Raw genomic sequence first — 20,637 nt, forward strand, 5'->3', positions numbered from 1 at the left:
CTTCTCTCAGAATCTACACCTACATCACACTGATCAATATGTATTGCAGAGACGCCATCAGAAATTGTGTCAGGGGACTCAACGTTGCACATGTAAGATTCTTTTTTTCTTTGCCTGCATAACTGGTATCTCCCTGGTCTAAGTGTTTAATTCAAGGACCACAGAGGGCCAAATTTGTAGTCAGTCTACTGAATGCTCATTACAAAAGTTGCACCTAAGCACCCTTTCCCCAAACTAAAGTCTGTTCATCCACATACCCGTACGCCATAGAAAGTTTCTTGCCACCTCCACCTTTGCAACCCATTTTATATAACATTTGTGTTGAACTATTTTTTGTACATAGAGGGCACATCTATATGAGATGCCTAATTGCAAGGGAGTCTAATTTACTGTGCAGTAAGCATGCATGTCTACATGTGCGCATGTGTGCTGCATAGTAAAATGTAGGTAGCAAATTTATGTTAGATTAGTTACTGCACAGTTACACACATGTAGATACAACCCAGGACCAACTTTGCTCCTGGGTCAGCCCTACCACTAGGCCCCAGCCTAAGGCTAGCCCCAGGGCTCGGCTGCCTCTATGGCAGCCCCTGCCTCATGCTTTAAAAGCCTGCAGACATTTTGAGCCCTGGGGCGCACATGCAGGGAGTCTGAGGGTACTCCAGGCTCTGTGTTCCCCTGGGCAGGCCACAGCCTAGCTGTGCCAGCCTGCCTGCCTGCCTGCCAGGCTTGCACTATTGAGGTCCACAGGGTGCTACAGGCTGCTGCAGCCTCTGGCCAGGCCTGTCACCCCACCCCAGGCCGAGCTGCAGGCAGCTTCTTGCTGGCAGGGCCAGTTCCACCTGCCAGCAGTGCATCCCCAGCAGCCTGCCTGCAGCCTGCGGGTATTGCAGGTCACTGCCTCTTCCATGCAACTTCCAGTCCTATGCCATGCCCCTGCATTGGGTGCTGCAGGCAGCTGCCCAGGCCCAGAGAGACGGTGCAGGATCCCTGATGGCATCCTCTTCACACAGACCCGTGCCCACACCTGTGCCTTCTACCTGGTTCAAGGAGGAGATTGGTGACCTTGTGGTCCTATGGGGTGAGGCAGAGGTGCAGTGCCAGTTCAAGCAGGGTGGGCGCTGCAACACCCACACCTATGAGGTGCTATCAGGCTGGATGAAGGAGTGTAACTACAACTGGTCAGTGCAGCAGTGCTACATAAAGTTCAAGGCCTTGTGAGCACAGTGGGTCACTGTGACTGACCACAGTTGTTGGTCCACAATGCCCATAAGCCTATGCGGCAACTGGATGCCATCTATGTGCCCTGGGACCCAGGCCAAAGCCATGCTGTCTATAGCAACATGGGTGGCCTGCCTGAATCCCCGCCCCAGCCTGGCACCCCCGGTGACATGTCACTGGAGGAGGGCCCCTCAGGTGTGCAACTTGTCCCACTGAGCTCCCCAGCTGCAGTCTCCACCAGTGGCTTGGAGAGACTGGGCCAGTGCCTGCCTCAAAAGCTCTGCAGCCCTAGGGCCAACCATGAGGTGCAGCCCGCCATGACACAAAGGGCCATCAGCACTGCCAGCTCCTCTCAGGGCCAGGGGACTCCCAGCTGGGCCCTTGCACGCTGTGCCCCACCATCCAAGGACACCACCCAGAGTTGCATGCCATTGCTGCCAGCCAGGACCAAGTGGAGCCACCAGCCACACCATCCCCAACCACATGATAAGATCTGCACTGGGGGAGTGGGGAGAGCCCTCCATGCCTCTGCCCCCCTGGCCCAGCTCCACTCCCCTGGCCCCAGGTTCCTCCCCACAGCATGCATAGAGCTGGGAGATAGTGCCAAACTTTATTGAGCAGCCTGTGCCCCTGCAATTAGGTGGGCACAGGCCTCTCACACACCAAGCTATGTGTTGATCCCGGCAGTAATGTCCTTCTTGTCTGCGGGGGGCAGGGATCTGTAACACAGCCACATACAGCTCTCCAGGTAGTGACAGAGGTTGTGGGGCAGCCCAGGCTTTCTCGCCCATGCCATCATAGCTCAGGGCCCTGTACCAGGTGTGCAGGTGTGCCCATCAACAGCAGAAGGCATAAATGGTTGGGCACCCCTCAGTCCATGAAAACAGCTCCTCATGCACTGCCCACCCTGGGGAACATCCTTGGAAAGGACCCCTGTAGAGAAGGCAGTTCTTCATCCCAGTCATCCAGAAGCCCCATGCCCAAGACCAGGCACAATGGGTTGGGCGGCAGCACAGGACAGTGACTGACCTGCAACAGGAGGGAGGGAGCGGGATCTGGAACCACAGCAGCAGGTGCTGTGAGAAGCCTAGCCTGTCCCAGCCTGAGAATGGGGCAGGGCAGGCAGACTGCCTGCAGCCAGCACCAAGCAACCCGGCGGCCCCAGGGGAGTAAGCAACAGGGGGCTTGGCCAGCGGCTGCCTGGGCCTGGGCTTAGGCCTGCCCAGCTGACTTACCATGGTCCCTGGGCACCTGTGCATGCCCGACCCCCGATCTGAGGCCATTCTCTCCTTCTACTGAGTATCTTATCTGAGAGATGTTGCAAACTCTCACAAACAGCTTTTGTCTCATGGCTCTGAAAATCCTGCAGCTGCACGCAATGGAGAAGCTGCCCTTCGCAGTTGCCACCACCAATAGCCAGGGTCCTGCAAATGTGCCGGCTCCGCCAGAGGCAGACACAGGACTAAAGCCATCCTCCTGTAGTGGCTAGTGGCAGCATCAGAGGACTGGCTGGAAGACTCACAGGCCTGGTGGGTAGAAGACATCACCCATGAGGATGTACAGGACCAGGCAGACCAGGAGTTCTGAGCACAGCTCCTGGCCTTGGTGTGCAAGCAGCCTGACCTGCTGTGGGAGCAGAATGCTATCCTGGCCTGGGCAGTGCAGACCATGGATGATGACTGATGGGTGCTGGACACTGTTCTGGCCCTGGCAGTCACCTTCATGCTGCATGCTGCCTGGCTCCTGACCCTAGCCCTGCCTGTCCCCTGACAGCCACCCACCACCACCATCCATGGGCCTGGGAGGATGTTCTTTACTGCCTCCAGCAGCCAGAAGCCCCTGCCCTGGCCTGCACCCCAGGTCCAGTGCCATCCAGTCCCCCCACCTGGGCCCAGCCTCCCTGCTTACCCCAGCTCCATGTGGACAGAGAGCCAAAGCTGCCTGCAGTGGTGTGAGGACTGCATGCTGGCCCTCCTGGTCCTTGCCACTGGCTACTACAGGGGGAGCTGTGTGCACCAGGGTCTCAGCAGCTGATGCCACCCTTGGGCAAGTCCCCCACCTGCTGCACTCATTGTGGCATCCATACCCACATGGGAACAGCCAGAGGTCAGGGTTCTGGCTGCTTTCACCTGGGGTACCAGCTGCTCTGCCCCCTAGGCGTCACCACCCTATGGCCCCCAACCCTGGGATGGCCCACAAAGAACACTGTAAACAGTTTTCAGGGAGAAGATGGCTTTTTATTGTTGTTTGGTGTGTTGGGCTGAAGGAAGGGTTCTGTTTGCCGAGGGGGTAGGGAGGGGGGAGCAGTGCTCTGATTGATGTGAGGGAAATAAAAACTTGTTCTTCTGAGACGTTGTGCTGGAGGTGGGCAGGAGGGGTTGGGGAGTCCATGGGCAGCAGTGCAGGTGAGCTGAAGCAGGGAGTGTAGGAGAAGATGGTCAACTAGGGCCTCCCACACCCAGTGCCTTGACCCCTGCTGGAGCATGCATGGCTCTCTGGGGGCCTTGGTGTGGGGGCCATCGCAAGTGGTGCTCCCACTGCCAGGAGTACTCCATGCATTGCACCTCTTCCACCCAGGCCTCATGGAAGAGCTTCCCCCAGACATCGCAGATGTTATGCAGCACATAGGCTGCGATGATGACCATGGGGAGGTTGTTCTTGGGAACCTTGAGGTGGCGGGTCAAGGAGCACCTGAAGATGCACTGCACCAGGGTGCAAGTCTGGCCCAGACAGCAGTTGAAGTGGGCCAGGTGGCCAGCGTAGGGCCACATGAGCCAAGGCAGGAACAGGTAGGCAGGGTCCCCAGTGAAGAGGGGTGGGAAGCCAGAGAGCCCAGTTGTAGGTCTGGCACTCCTGGCACAAAGTGACCACTCTCCACCAGGTCCAGGAAACCAGAGTTCCAGAAGATGAAAGTATCATGGGCGCTGCCCACCCAGCCAGTGCTCACATGTTTGTAAGCCCCATAGTGGTCCATGATGGCCAGGAGCATCACAGAGTGAAAGCTTCTCTGGCTATAGTACAGGCAGTATCTGGGGGGCAGGCAGGTGATGGAGATGTGGGTCCCATCCAGGGCCCTGATGCACTAAGGAAATCCCAGGGCATGGAACCCTGCCACCACCACCAGGGAGTCATGTACATCCCCCAGCATGTCCTGGAGAGTGCCACATACCTCCAGGATGACCTCCCCAGCAGTGGCCTTGTCCATACTACACAGGTGGCTGACATATCACAGTCTGGTGGGTGTGGCCAGCTAGAGGAGGGCAAGGGCCAGGCAGGTGTCCACAGGGAGGACTGGCTGCATCATAATGTCCTGGTGCTCCAGTTGTGGCCAAAGCTTCCCCATGAGGTCCTAGAAGGTGGCCTGGGTCATATGGACTGCCTCCAGCCACTGCTTATTGTCCCAGGTGTGCTGGACAGTGTTCCAGCACCAGTCCTGGCTGGCCTGGTGGGCCCAGGAGTGCAATGGAGGTCCTGGCAGTGGCATCCAGAAGCCTTTCACCGGTATCCCTGCTAGTGGCAGCTGCACAGCAGCAGCCCTGGGATGGTATGCTACAGTCAGGCAGGCAGTCACTGCATGGGGTGGGGAGTCACTGCACAGATGGACCAGGAGCTGAGTGGACCCAGATGGCCATGAGCCAGGGAACAGTCCGTGTAGCAGGGCCAGCAGAGCAGTCAGCAGGGGCAGGAGCTGAAGCAGCTATAGCATGGGGAGGCAGAGCTGCTGTGTGCTGTCCCTGCACTGGGCATGCTGCTCCTGGGCAGGGAAGTGGCTGGCCAGGAAGCAGACAGCAGGGCTGGCTTTTGAAGAGAACTGCTGGCTGCTGGCAGTTACAGCTGGAGCCTGGAACTCCCTCCCCAACCCACCCCCAATGGCAACAGGGGGCTATTGCAGGGCTGCAAGAAGTTTGGTGCTAAAAGCAGCAAATCTGCTGCTTATTCCCTGAATGTGTAGATTCTTGCCCAGAAGCACTTAATCCACAGAAGTTTGCTCCTGAGTAAATTAAGCCTGATCAAATGTACATGTAGACAAACCTAGAGAAAACTGGGTATTTGGCAGAGTGAAAATGTTTACGAATTTTCTGTTAGAAAACCAAATATGTAAATGAAACTTTTCATACAAGATCCTTCTAGCATTCTGATACAAAATTTTGAGTACTACTACTACTTCTCTTTTTTCTTCTTTTCTGACATAAAGCTCACAACTTATGCCTAAAACTGATAAAAATAGATTACTTTTTAAAACTGTCATTGAAATATTCCACAGTAAGGAAAGATATTCTCGCATAGACCTAATATTTGACATACAATTCCTTAACATCTCTTCCTACCACTATATTTCTCTGTTAAGTAGTACAGGTCCTGAGTAGGCATGAGAAGGAATTATGCTCTCCATTGCACTATCATTCCCATTAGACAACAGGTAAATGTCCTCTTTCTGGAAGAGGAAGGGTCAATTAATCAGGCTAGCTGGTGTGATTTTGCAAGAGTGGTATTTGGGATGTCAGTCTATTGGTGATGGCTGGCCACTGGCTTCAACATCAGCACTATGGTGTTATTTTCCTGTGCAAAAAGGAGCTTTGACCAGCTGTCTCTTCTAGAAAGTAAGTCTTCCTTTGATAGATTAGATGTTCTTTTGAAAACAGGACTTAAGAAGGTGTGGGTATCTGCCCGCATGAGAGAGAGTAACTTCTAACTCTGCCCATCTCCAAGCTCACAAACACAATCCACCCAAGTGAAAGTGTGTGCGAGTCTGTGATGCTTTGATGACCCAAGATGTGGATGGTCAAAGATGTTTCCTGAGATGGCTAAAAATTATTTAAAATACAACAAGCCTTTTTTTGAACACACACTCCTTTTCTGCAGTTCTCCTAAAGCTAGTCTCTCCGCAGATGGGTGATGAACTATCCATACTCATTCATTCAGTTTCTGCATTCCTTATGCTTGGTCTGTGCCTTGGATCAATGCTTGTTCATTAAGTCATCTAGTAGTCACCATAATAGGGCGGCTAGGATCTGGAACCAACTTCCAAGGGAAGTGGTGCTGGCTCCTACCCTGGGGGTCTTTAAGAGGAGGCTCGATGCCTACCTAGCTGGGATCATTTGAGCCCAGTTTTTTCTCCTGCCCTGGCAGGGGGCCAGACTTGAAGATCTGTAAGGTCCCTTCTGACCCTACTTCTATGATTCTATGATAATGGACGGGTCTAAGGGCAGGGATAGGTGTGCACATTTTGTAGCATGGACAGAGCAGTTCCATATACCGTAACAAAACATGAAAGCTGATTTGAAAATCCCTGAAGCAAAGCATTCAGTTTCAAAATAAACAGGCAATCTCCCATGGCTGAGAGGGACAAAATTCTTGGAACTCTTATATAATTGGGCCATAGCCTTGAAAAAGTTCTTGGTTGTGAATTTATCCCTAACTGGGCATTTCCTCTTTGAAAATATCCCAGCGTGCACTTGATTTTAAATAGATAACCTATCTTTTGTCACAGAGCCAGGTATTCCATGACTTCCCAGCTTCTCTCCTTTATCAAACATGAATAAATGCTGAAAAGACTGGGGTACAGTGATTCCTTACAAAGGCACCATTTGGTCCTTGTTTTCTATTACAAGAATGGGTGTATTTTTAATGATAATTTACAGAAAATAATATTTAAAATCCTGATGTTGAAAGGAGATCCCACTAAGAAAGCTTAGAGCAGTCTGTAATGGTTTTAGTAGTTGGAAGGAGTGGAAGAAGGAAGTGAAGAAGCAGGCTCACTGGGTGCCAGGTGGATCGGGGGAAGACAAAGCAACTAGGCTCAAAGAAGCAATGAAGCCTTGTATCTTTTTGATCTTCAAAAGACACAGCCTAGCAAACTCCTAGCAGAGCTCACTGGAGAAAGATATGGAGGGGGAAACAACAACAATTTAAATTATAAATAGAAAATTTATACTCAATTGTCAGACTAGAAAAATGAAACCCTGGAAACTACAAATTCCTTTTATAGTTTCCTTCTCTGGTCTGTGCATACCTTTATTGATATGATATATTACTGCTGTTGTCATTTAACTTTATTAATTGATCATTGTCATGAACACAACAGTGGAGCTGATAACTTTAGAAGCCACTACTATTTCCTATTATGCTTTCACATTGAGATAAGTGGTGTAGACTTACAAGAGTGTGGTTAGCAATTGCTGTGCACAGCAAAGACACACATGGCTTGATTTTGCAACTGCTATAATCATATCGACCCCAAGGTCAGAAAATATTCATAAAACATACTCTTTTTTTCAGAGTGTCATATGGGAGTCTCAAAAATTTTCTAGTTACAGTGTTGCCATTAACACTATTCCTTTCAATGACTCCTTGAATGAGGAGACAATCCTGAACAAGAACATTTATACCAAATGCAATTGACTTGGGAAATATTTTCCTGAATTTCCCTAGCTGCTGCTGAAATTATCTCTATCTGTCTGAGTGTGATCATTCTGCCTCAGAATAATCTTGACTTTCCTTCCGAATGACTGTGCAAAGAAGCCATAACAGTCCTGAGCTTAAGAAAAGGAAACTCTGGTGATGTCAAAACAGACACAGTGGGATCAAATTCAACACTTTCTTAGTTCTTTTCAAACTATGGAATTCAGCGGGGTGCAGTCATTTAAGTGAAAAGAGAGTGTGACCCCTAATATTCCAGTACTGAATCAAGTATAAAAATGGTTATAAAGTTCCTATATCAAAGAAGACTCAAGTATATGCAAAGACTATGGTGAAATGACCAAAGTACATTTAAATGAAAATATAGTATGGCTCTCAGGATGCTCCTCCCCTAAAGAGAAACAGCTCTTATCATTATTGAACTGGGCGCAGACAACCTTACTGACACACAGCACATAGATAAATAAGGCTGCTTAAAAAAAAGAACAATACATGTGAAGCTATCCTTTGGATGAAAGTCCCTTAAACCATTTTGTTGTTAATTACTATATTCAGGGTCTCTGACTGAAAGGACATAGAAACTAACCCACGGCTGATAGGTAAGTGGCAACCAGGCTGATAAAGAAGGTCTGATAAATGCAATCACAGGATGACAGACACTAGCAAGTTCAATTACAATTGCAGTCAGTTAGGAGATAGACTCTGCTAAGAGGAATGCATCCTTAACAGCCTACTCTGACCAAGCATAGTAGGACCCTAACCAAACCCCTTAGCATGACTGCAGGATTCCTAAAGCATTGCCCGGTAGCAAGCTGAGGACAGCAAAGGTGTTCTTATCATAAGCACCAGAGACCGGAAGAGATAGTGTGCTACCAGAATGGTTTAGAAATTATCAGGCAAATAAACAGGACCTAGTGATAGAAATGCCTGCTGTTGTAGCTCAGTGGTTGAATCCTTGTCTACCATGGAGGAAATCTAGGCTTGATTCCTGGATGCACATATAACTACAGCCATTGAGGTTCTGGACTTAGTCTGGCCCTTGGGTTCTGTCTTAACAGTCTGAAGTGGAGATGGAAGGCCTGGGCAGCCTCTACTCCTCCATACTCCTGCCTAGGGCTAAGTACAGATGGTCAAAAAGCCTGAGGCTGAATTGATTAAATCTCTGCAGGTTAGTCTAAACTGCAGAGATTAAACTGACAAACAACTGGACACACGTTCACTTTTGATTCAGGAAATGCAGCCAAATGACTGCAGTGTCTCAGGCCAGAAGCCAAGGGGCACTACAGCACAGCTCTCTGACACATAGCCAGAGTGTTCACTTCCTCTTCCTGCTACCCCCTAGGTCTCTGGGATTTGAAGTACAGAATCACAGAAGTAAAACTCTGCAGGGTTACTCATCACTTCCTCTTTCTGCTTCCACATACCTCTGGGATTTGTAGTCCAAAGTTGCAGCCAGCAGTAACTTTCAGTAAGATTAGCAGGGAAGGGCAGGGCAGTTCTGTACTTAGAGGGAAGGGGGTTTAACCCCCCTCCCTGGCCCCATAACCCAGCCAGGGTTTGCCTGAGGGTAGTAGCCCTTGCCCCACCACCACCCCCTTCTCACCCTTCTCTGCTGTAGCAGACAGCACAGCACAGCCCAGGGCTGGAAAGCATGCTGGGATGCTGCGGGACTGATTTAACTTAAACTAGGAAGAGGGTTGGGACAGAAGTTTCATAAACCAGTTTGACCCAAAATCTGACTCTACATTCAACCAGGTTTATCTTAAACCAGTTTCAGCCATTTCGAAACTGGTTTATGTGCACTCAGCTTCTGTTATGTTACAGGTTTAAACCAATTTCTCACCACTTAAACCAGTTTATGTGTAACGTCTGTCCCTAGCCCATGTGTACATGTCAAAAGTCCGGGTGACCCCTACTACTGACTAAGAAAATTTCAGGGGTTTTTGAACAGAGTTATGCACTGCTCAGCAGTTTGAGTTCACTTTCTCTAGCTCATGTAGACATTGCCTTGATTTTCATTCTCAACATTTTGCTCTGAAATATTTAACCTAAAACTCACGGGAAAACCTAACTACCACCTAACTTTACTTTACTTTGTTGCAAAACACCATGAAATTGTAAAGCTAGTATGGTTTCAGCCCTAAAACAAAGAAAGTTTAGGAAAATTTCACTAGTTTGGTTTCAAGATCTCCACCAAAGGGGTAGTGAATGTTCTCTCATTTGCTTCAGTAGGAAATGGGAGGGCACATCTTGTTATAGCACTGAGCAGCAAAGCCCTGGTTACAGATGAAATTTTGTACAGTTTTGCACCTAATGAAAATTTTGCACAGTTCTAACTCCTTACCAGCATTCTACCACATTTCTTCCATGTTCCTGCACCTATTGCAGTATATATATTGACTATTATTAAATATTTTTCTTTCTCTGTCTCCTTTTTTTAATTAAATGTAAGTTTATTCACAATAAGTGGCATTTCCTAATCCTGCATAGGCCAGATATTTTGATATGAACTGAGAAAGGCATATTTAGCAAATCCCACTTTCTCATTCCTCAACACAAAGTATCCAAGTATTTTACATGTGTTTAGTAAAAGTAACAGGTTACTTTCCAGCTTTAAACTTTAAGAAATATTAAAAAGACATTATTTCTCCAATTTAGAACTCTAGTTTTCATTTGCCTTCTGACCTTTGTATGGAAAGCATTTCATGTTTTCAAAAGACTTCTTGTATTTTTTTCTACATTTAATGCAAAATGCTGTAGAGGAGCAAATATGTAAAAATATTATAGTATTGAAAAATGTGGGCACTTTGTATGAGCAGAGTTATTCATTTATATCCCCAGCTTATGAAATGCCTATATCATGTATCATTTATCCAACAGCAGACTCTTTTAGCTTCAGTCACACTGGCTAACAATATGTTATTGATATGATTTTAGGAAACTGTCAGCAAGCAGCTCAACTTTCAGCTCATCAGCTAAGGTGAATGTATGCACAAAATATACCTTTACATCTTTTGTAGGAAAGCCTGCACAAGTACCAAGGTTCCTGCCACTGCCATAGTAAAGCAATAGAAGTGTAAACCTTTTTTCCTTCACTAAGGGCACAGGCCTGTGCTCCTTACACAACAACCAAAACTCCCCACTGGTTTCACTGGGAATTTTCTATGGGCATGAAATCCGTGAGAAACTGGGGTGAAATTCACTGCACAAAGCCAAAGTAAGCAAGACCTGTGCAGGTAACTCTAGGGGCTCTCAAATTAACAGACAGGTCATGGTGTTACACTCCCCAATTGCTAAAGCAGCCTATCCAGTTACTGACCTCTTGCATTCCTATGAAGTAGTTTTGTATTGAACTAAATCTATCCCACAGGGACCTATTGGGGCCCAACAGAGAGTCTCCTTCATCCATAGAGAGAATAGCCTTCACTGCCTCTCCACACCAATCAAAATGGGCCTGAACCAGTGCCCTTAGCCCTCTGTGCCTAGGAGAATTTCAGTGTAAATGCAAGTGACCACATACAGACTTTTAAAGATGAAATTCTTTCTTTGATTTCAGCCATTTGCTAGCAAGGAAAATAAAGCTCAATACAAAAAAAAAATCCAGCGCATGCAAGTTTAAAACGTATGTCACTTTTTTTTTTTCAGAAGAAATGAACAAACAGGCACATTGGAATCCTGAACAAGACATCTAAATGTCTAACTCCACACACTTGAGAAAACTACTGTTTTCCAGTGGTGTTTCTAAAACTAGTTTCTACATCAGTTTACAAGCTCTAATAATAAAGGAGTATGTTGTACTATTAGATGTTTGTCATTTGTTTGTCTGACGAAGAGAAATAACAGGCTGCTGCAAGTTAGCACAGTTGGGTTTTTTTCAGATCAGAGAAAGTACCGTACTTTAAGGATGTGCCTTACTTGCTCTTAAAAGGGTAAAACGAAATATTCTTCTAGCTATTCTAAGCCTGCCATATAAGTATTATGCTGTTACAGATTTCAAAAGGTTAGCTTCAATGAACCTGACATCAGTATAACCCAAAATAACCCATTCAAGAGAAAAGTAAGAAATAATTGCTGTTTTCTCTTTTTTTTCCTCAGCTATATTGCTATAATGATTTTGCATAACAGATTGAACAAAGTGCTGTTGTGACAGGTGGTAGAATTCAGCTAGTAAGCACAGAGACAGGGTTCAATTTAGTTTGTGAATCCTTTAATTGTTGTGCAGCTAATTAAAGAAGGTTCTTTACACTCGCAAGTGTTTACCGTTGCTAGTATGCATACATGAAAAATTAAATTGTGCCTTCAAGGGCTGAGAACTATAGAAAAATCATAGCTGATTCTGCAACATGCTTACCAGCTCAAAATAGCTGCTTTTCACAATTGGAATTTGTAAAACTTTTTGCTAAGCAAATATAGAGCTAATTAGAAGTGTTCGTTGGACCAATTAACATTTAAATAAATAAGCCATATTGCACATTTCACAGTCTTTATTTAATGATGCTTCTTAACTCTTTGGAAAGATTCCTTTAAGTACAAATAAGTTGTCATAAAAATGAAAGACAAAAATAACACCATAACAGTATATTCTATGCTTTTTTCTTTTTGCCTTGAAGTCTTCTCTAAAACTCTATACCTGTTACTGGAAGGGAATGGGGGGGGGGAAGGAATACGCAAATCTGGTTCCTTCTTTCATCTTGTCAAGTTACCTTTCCACCCTTTTGAATGCAAACAGCAAAACATATTTGATTACTATTTAAAGTGTTATGATAACTCTGTTTGTTTACTTACGGCTTTGCCCCATTGGTACAGAATCTGTTTTAGAAAAATCTTACTTTCATCTCGTAAGATGGCCATTCCAGCCAAAGGGAAGGGTGTTTTCAGAAGCCATTGCTATTGGAGCAAGAAAAGCAGCAGCTCTGAAAATTGCACATAGCAACATATGTGAGAGGCAAAAATTTTCTGGCTCTGCTGTTAGTACTCCCATATCCTTACTAAGTTCAAGAAGAATTGTGTTGTTTTTACACCTAACCTCACAGATACAATTGTGTGCCTCATTAAGGTCAAGTGCTATTTTGCTTTCAAAACAACTGTCTTCTAATTTACCAACCCCTTTCAATCATTAAGACCCTCAAGTCAGTGTCAAACAAGCATTTTGTCTCTCCCTCACCTTCCAACATATTTCCTAACATAAAGGTTACATTAAAAAATGGGAGAGGCTTCTTATTACAGTTTACCAAGAAGCAGCATAGTACCTTGTAATCATGCTAAGAGCTAACATGGAAGGTCTCATTGTTGACCTTGGCTTTCAGCACAGAAAACCAAATTAACAAGGACCAATTAACATTTAAATAAATAAGGAAGATAAAGGAAGAATACTCTGCATACCAAGAGGGAAAATAAAATCAAGAGTACAGTAACTTCCTTGATCTGAAGGAATAAGCTATTATGGCCAGGTTTGATTTCTGGTTGTGTATGGAGGTACATGTTTACACTGTGGTGGCATACTATAAACCTGAGGACAGTCAGCCCTGTGTGAAGGCAGGCTGTACTCCCACCCAGCCACTGCTCAGTCTTTACACTAGGAACGGCAACTTTAAAATATGCAACGAACCCGCAGAATCCTACACATGGAGGCTTCTGGGAGAAGTGGAGGGGTTCTGCTTTCAGTGACTGCCCTAATCCCATGATTTCCTCAGTAAGTACTACGTATTTCTTCTGCAGATACTACTAGTACAGCAGTGAGGGATATCACGGCGAGAGTTGACTGGGAATTTTATGACTAGATCATTTTTGTATCAGAAAATACTGACTCACTTAAACTGCTATTTTTGGAGAAAGGTACTAATTTTGATGATTTTTTTTTTTACTACAACAGGTCGTCTTAGTTCCAGAAATTTCTCATCAAAATGAGAGAGAGGGCCAGGAAAAGAAGAATCAATATCCCAGGACTAAAACACTTGTATGTGAGGGACCCAGGTTCAAGTCCTTGCTCTGTTTTATGCAAGCCATAGACTTGAACCTGACTGACTGTCCTGACAGAAGACTATTCTGAGCTGGGTTCTTCTCTGCAATGTTTCATTTAAAGCTTTTGATTTTTCTCAGTTCATAATGGGAATGTTTTGAAATCTCAAAACACCTCAAAGTTGTTTCCAGTCCTCCTCTAAACTTGGACTTTCTACACTTCCAGAATCTTCCTAGGGCAGATGTTGTATTTTTAAGGGTCCTCCATAAAAAGTTGAGTGCAATGACCCCAGTAGGACATATCCTAGAATTTTTATGCAATTCAAGCTTCCACTGACTACTCATCAGCCAAACCTTTCCTGCAGCCCAGGGCTCTAATGGTTCTATAAATGGTTCAGTTAAGTTTCAGATCATTTTCAGAACACTAAAATATTATTTATCATCTTGAGTATTTGCATCTGGAGTATTGATTCAGGCCCTTCTCTAACCAACAGTCACCTTTATGAATAGTTTAGAGTTCAGAGAGATGATGATCATGTTCTATTTAAATATGTATAAAGGACAAAGATAATAACAATACTTTGCACTTTAATATCACCTTCTGTCTGAGCTTCTCATAAGAGAATATGAGTGTTAATGAATTTATCTTCCCAACCCTCCTTTGGCATATATACAGCAGGTCACTGTTATCCCCATTTTTCAGATATCCAAACTGATGTATTGAAGGGGCGGAGACACTGAACACTCAACACGTAAAGCACCCAAAGCCACTTCTGAAAATGGTGACCCAATAACTTATGGAAATCTGGGGTACTGCAAGGAATGATCCACAAAGCTTGCAATTCTTAAATTTGTCTTTTCAACCCAAGATCATCCTCTTCTAGATCTGGAAAGCAGATATAGACAGACCATCACATTGCTCAGTCATGAGGGAAAATTATATTAATTATAAAATGCTAGTAATCAAGATAAAGCTGTTCTGTAACCTCAATGGCATCTGTAGATCCTGCATTCTTAAACACATTCTTTCAAATTAGGCATTCTAGATATTTTTGCACTGAAAAGAATGCCCCACTCTTTCTTGGAATTAAAGCAGTTTTGGTAAAAAAATCTTTTTCTATAAAAAGAAACTATCGATTTCCAAGGGCCCTATTTTAACAATATCCATACTCCACAGGATGCTCAAAGAATGTGACTCTCCTAGTGGTCCTACATAAATATAGTTAATTTACTCAAAGAATTTAACAAGAATATGTGTTTGACAGGAACAGGGGACAAGAAGGGGAGCTAACACAAGTCCAGATGGGCATGCAGAAACAATGTATGACAGACCAAAGTCCAAGCAAACATATTATTCCAAAAAAACCCAAAACTTAAAGAACTGCTGGAGAAGTTGGGTGAGCATGACAACTCGTCCTGGACAGTTTGAACTTATGCAAGTAGTACTTCTGTAGCCATCAGCCAAAGGTCTTGTCGTCCTTGGGGAACTATTTACAGAAGGATGAACTGTTCTTAAACAATTTCTCCACTCTGTTAGGAGCAAAGACACATTACTTCTGACATGAGGAATTTATCTCTTTTGCACCACAACTTAATTTCCTGAACAACTATATTTATCATGAAAGACATAAAGAATAAATCTCATCTCCCCATTTCTTCATAATTTTTCACATTTCTTTTGCAATATCTCAGTGTCCTAAACAAATACTGGGGTGGGGAGTGGTTAATATCAGAAACCCAGTGTCCATAGCTTAAAGTTTTCCCATAAAATGCCTACAGAGTGAACGAGTTGAGATATACAGTTAAAAAAGATATGTGACTTCTGAATTAAGCTGGGCGTTGTTAAGCCTAGCCTATGCACGAGCAGGTGTCAAAAAAACAGATAATTGAATTTCTCTGTAAACAGACAAATTCAGTGCTGATATAAACTGGAGTCTTTGGTTGAGATTCCTTTCCTATTTACATTAATTTATAAAATCAATGCTTTGTACTTGTGATAATCTCAGCTGATCATAATTTCTACAGCATGATTCTGGCCACTGCTACCTTTATCTTTTTTAAATTCTTTACAGTAAGTTGCTGACCCACAGAAAAAAAATAAGAGATTTTTCAAAATGAAATATTTCATTTCACTGAAAATTCTCAATTTGTTAAAATATCGTATTTTATTATTTTCTTGTTTTGGATTGAAACAATCTTTGAATTGAAACTACAGTTTTCTTGTTTTGGATTTGTCTGCAATTAAAGCTAATTTAAAGTAAACTTTAAGTTAAACTGAAAAAAATTAAGAATAGGCTGAAACAGAAACATTTTGTTGAAATCAGTCTGGATTTTTGTTCACAAAAATATTTTAGATATTGAGATATTGACTTTTAATCCTGTCTAGAGATGGCAAAAACAGTCATAATCACTTTCTAGAACAGGAGAACCATTTCCAGCCAGCCGTAGCGAAAAGAAAGTTTCCGTTGTATAGAGCATAAAGTGAAATAAAGGGTGGAAGTTGGGCAAGACTGCAAAGATGATGAATGTTTTTCTCATTAAGGACCCTAAACTCTGACTCAGCAAGCACAGAGTCACAGTACCATAGCAACAAAGTTTGGTGCCCGGGGCAAAGCCTGTAGCAACAGCCCACCCTCACCCCACACATATTTCTGGGGGCACCCCCCCCATGCTTCCCCAGGAGTGCATGCAGCAGCAGGAGCTGCCTTCTTCCCATCCCTGTACCCCCACCCCAAATAAGCCGCTCATGGCTGGCTGTATCCCACACCATGCCCCTTCACTTCTGCGCCCCGTTCGCCCCCCTTGCTACAACACTGTAGATTCAATTCCAGGTTCTGCCAGAAACTTCCTGTCTGGCCACAGATAAAGTCTACTGAATCTTTGTAGGTGTGGCCACACAAGACATTTACTGAGCAGTTGACTAATTAACTGTGTAGTAAACATCTCAATATCTACACATGCACCTCTATTAGGGTACATGAAACTAATAAATTCTGCAGCAGGGTAGGTCGTGTAAATACAAGTCCTACCCTGCTACAGAATTGTTTTGTGCACAGCAGCACATGTGTAGATGCTGACCTGGCTGGCTGGGGCACGAGAGTGTTTCAGTGTAGGGGCTCCAGCCAACCCCTCCGCAGCACACTGAGCATGGCTGGAGCAGCCCTGGGCCAGTAGTCTGGCACCCCCGGACCTCCTGTCATCTGAGGCTGCTGTGGCCCAGCTCAATATGCTGCAGTCCAGGCACACATGTGAACTATGAGCCTAGGAGCTTCCCAGGAGCAATAAACAGTGGAGCAATAAGCTCCACCTTTTACTGTGGTGCATTAATAAAATGTGTAAATGCGCCCTCTGTATCTCAGCTTGCTATCCATATAACAAGCATAATAATTTCTTCCTTTCTTCCATTTACTGTTGTCATGTCTGTTTAGATTTTAAACTCTGTGCGAGGCAGAGACCATCTCTGGCTCTGTGTTTTTTCAGTACATTGTACGCTGGCTGGCTTTAGGGATGGGTGACATGGGTGGCCGCCCAGGGTGCCATGGTCAGGGGGTGCCCAACACACACACATACGCACACTCAGCCTGCACTCAAAGTACCACTCTCCCTCTGCCCCACCCTACCCCACATGAGCCAATCCCTGCCACAGGCTAGAGGAGCAGTGTCCAGTCAAGCCCAATCCCCAACTCCAGCTGCTGCTCAGGAGAAGCTGGGCTGGGCAGGGTGGTGCCTGCTCCCATCTGCCCACCTTGTTCCTGCCTGAAGCAGTGCCACTGAAAGAGGGGGTTGCCAAAATACAGGTTCACCCAGGGCACCATTTTCCCTAAGGCCAGCTCTGACGTTGGGGCTGTAATGCTTGTTGGGGCAATAGTGAACTACAAAACCCAATTAATGCTAATAGGACACCAAGTACAGACTCTTTACCTCTGTCCCAGATAAAACCATTTAAAGTTAAATACAAGCTGTCTAACATTCACTGCTACAGATCCTCAGTCTTTCCTTAGCCGGACCCAGCTAAGGAACTTAGCAAGGTGTGAAAGAAGCAGAGACACCTCTTTTCAGACTAAGAGTATTAAAACAAATCTCAGTGTGAAACTTAGTTACCCTGACTTCCAGGCATAATGATATCATTTTCTCTAGGACCTATTCAATATAGATACATACTTTTTAGTTGTTAGATAAATAACATTCTCTGACACAAGACAAGCTTTGCATTGGCAGCAAAATCTTCCCAGCAAAACTGGCACCAAAATTTGTGCAAAGGATGCAAGATTCAAAATAATGTCAGATGCAGACTTTACATATAAACATACAGGTTCTGATCCAAAGTCCATAGAAGATCATGGAAATAATTTGCGCAACTTCAATAGGATTTGTATCAGGCCCACATAAAGCAAGCCTCAAACCATTACACCTTTTTTTCTGAAAAAGTTGAAAACCCTTCCCAAAATGGAGGCTACTATGCCACATGGTTGAAGATGGTTTGCAAAGAGATTTGAAGAGGATATAACCATAAGCCATAGCTTATTCCCACTTCCTTCTTTAATAGTTCCATGAGTTATTTTCTCTTCACCTTCTCACCGCTCAGAACTATCCCACTGACATCACTGTCTGTACTAACTGGCACCAGAAGGAGCAGGTATACAGCCAAAACAGTAAACCTATTTTTATTCTTACTAATTGGTTCTATAAGACTTTCTAGAAGAAAATGAAAATGAAACTTCAATTAGAGGAAAAAACACCTAGGAAGTTCTGATTATTTGTAGGCAGGATATTTGTTCTACTGTTGCTGCTGATTCACCATAGTGCTCAGTGTACTATAGGAAGCACCCCGGCAGTGGCTGGAAAGAAGGGGAATAGAAAACAAAAACATTGTTGAACGGGAAGGAGAAACACCAGCCACCAGCAAAGTATATCTACCTTTCCCAATTCTTATGAACTTAAAAAAAAAAAAATCTGTAACAGGCTATCTTTGAATTGCTGTGGTCAACCCATAGGAACAAACTCAGCTCAGAGTCTATTTGCTGTTGAATGTGCACATGAATCACATTGGTACCTCTGTCCTGTGTCTACTCCATTCCTGGAGTAAGGGTTCAACATCCAAAAATGATCCTCCTCTGTGTAGGCAGACAGAATGCAAGGATAACTTAACATCTATCCTAGCATACTTCCCTTAACCTAGCACAAAGCTGATATAGCTAATTTTAAGTCTTCCAGCCTTGACATACAAGCTATAAACTGCTAAATACTTTTGTTCAGCTGTAGCCATTTCTATACGGAGAGAACTCAAATTGCAAATTATATAAAAAATGAGAAGTAACATACCTGCAAAATGAACATAAAACACATTTATTTTATAACCCAGTCTGTGGTCAGCTCTGCGTGCTCCCTAAATGAAGGAAAAATATAAAAAGTGGCTTAGACATGTTTGCAATACACACCTAAATGCCTTAGGAAGACTGCATATAAAGATAGGCCTAGTATATTTTTCCCTACAGATAACATGAGAGTAAATACATTGATTTACAATTTTTAAAAGCCTTTATGTATTTTTGGTTGTTCACTAAGTTCCAGTACACACTTTGGCTATAACCATATTACTGGCTGGCTGGTATCACTGGCAATAATCATATTACTAGGCCTGCTGGTCGCTGCATACATTCTCCCACCCTAGTGTGCCTAGAGCTTTACACTTCTTACCAAGCTCTTGTATATTCTGAACAATATTCTCCTTTCTGGGGTCTTGTGATACTTCAAGAATTCCCAAAAGGGTGACTCAAGTGGTGAGAACTGAAGTGAATTTGTAAACTTTTTCAATCAGAAAATAGATTTGTTCAATACAATTCCATTCTCAAGCTGTTACAGAGCCACTATAGAATAAATGGTTGGTAGTAGAAAAATTCATTTGAAAGCAAATTTAGCTAGTGTTGGCTACAACCACGGTTCTATTTCTCAGGCCAGATCAGTACCTGAAATAGCCTTGGAGGCATACAGTTTTGTTTCCATTCTTCCAATATAGTTTAGTGTATGCACATTGACTCTAAAAAGTTCCAGAATATCACCAAACAATCTACAGACTCCATCTTTCACCAGCTGGCATTTATTTCTGCTGCTTCATCATAAGCACTTTTTTCCCAAATCATATTTTTATTGGAATCTGACTAAACTGTTAGTTACAGTGCTCATTTTGTAGACATTAATTAATGGCCTACACATAGAAGTGAGGTAGGGTGGAATAGGATGACACTGTGCATTATTCTGTTGGCACATACATCATTCTAGTAATTAATGTTGGTGTCTTTTTTAAACTGGGTTAAGCAATATGGACAACACATACTCTGTTCTGCCCAGATTTTACTTATTCTGGAGTCTCTCAGCTGCTTGAGAGCAGTGTCACTGGTAGTGCCGTATGGTCCTTTTATTTCCAAGAATGGTTCCATTTGGTATCAGTATGAGAGGTACAATGTATAGAGTATTTCACTTGAAGATGCTTTACAGACTTTGGCTTTCTGAGTAGCAGTCTGAAATATACAGACATAAAGGGGATATTCTTTTGGTGGGTAATTCCTTTCTGAATTCTCAGTAATAGGGTCACATCCTCCTTTGCAGATTTCAAGTTGAATAGAAACTAATAGAAAGCTTTCATTTTGCCACCCAGACTTGTGTTCTTTCTCTCCCTCTCTCACCACCAGCCACAGAACTGCCTTGCATGAGCATCCCTCTGTTTGTTTCCCCACAAAACCGTTGGGGTATGAGAAGAGTGAGCTGTGGATTTAACTTGGTGCAAACCAAATTAAACAAGTTCTCTCTTATGCAAAGAGTGCAACCATCTGGCCCCTGAAAAACAGGGAGCCTGATGTCCCTGAGAAAGGACTCTGAGGCCAAGTCCACACAAGAAGGGACCTGCCCACAAAAGGTAGTGGCACAAATTTGTGCCGCTTTCTGCCGCAGTGCATGCTCCATCCTATGTGCTTTGCAGCAGGACACACTGTCCCACTGCTCCATGTGTTGTGGGGGGGGGGGGGGGGGGGGGGGGGGGGA

The 20,637-nt window shown here is 44.3% G+C and overlaps 1 protein-coding gene across 7 annotated transcripts in view; it reads right to left on the reverse strand.

The window, feature by feature from the left end:
- ZNF536 (zinc finger protein 536) overlaps positions 1–20,637 on the reverse strand; it is a 605,226-nt gene that overhangs the window by 372,216 nt on the left and 212,373 nt on the right. For 6 of the 7 annotated variants that reach the window (XM_019505631.1, XM_019505629.1, XM_019505627.1 and 3 more), the window contains one exon: positions 18,922–18,985. The exons of the other annotated variant lie outside the window; for it this stretch is intronic. The gene's annotated coding sequence lies outside the window, so the exon portion shown is untranslated. The remainder of the gene's footprint in view (positions 1–18,921; positions 18,986–20,637) is intronic. 7 annotated transcript variants of the gene reach the window in all.

This window comes from Gavialis gangeticus, unplaced genomic scaffold, assembly GCF_001723915.1.
Source record: "Gavialis gangeticus isolate Ggan-Ray unplaced genomic scaffold, GavGan_comp1, whole genome shotgun sequence".
In the NCBI taxonomy this organism is placed as follows: domain Eukaryota; kingdom Metazoa; phylum Chordata; order Crocodylia; family Gavialidae; genus Gavialis; species Gavialis gangeticus.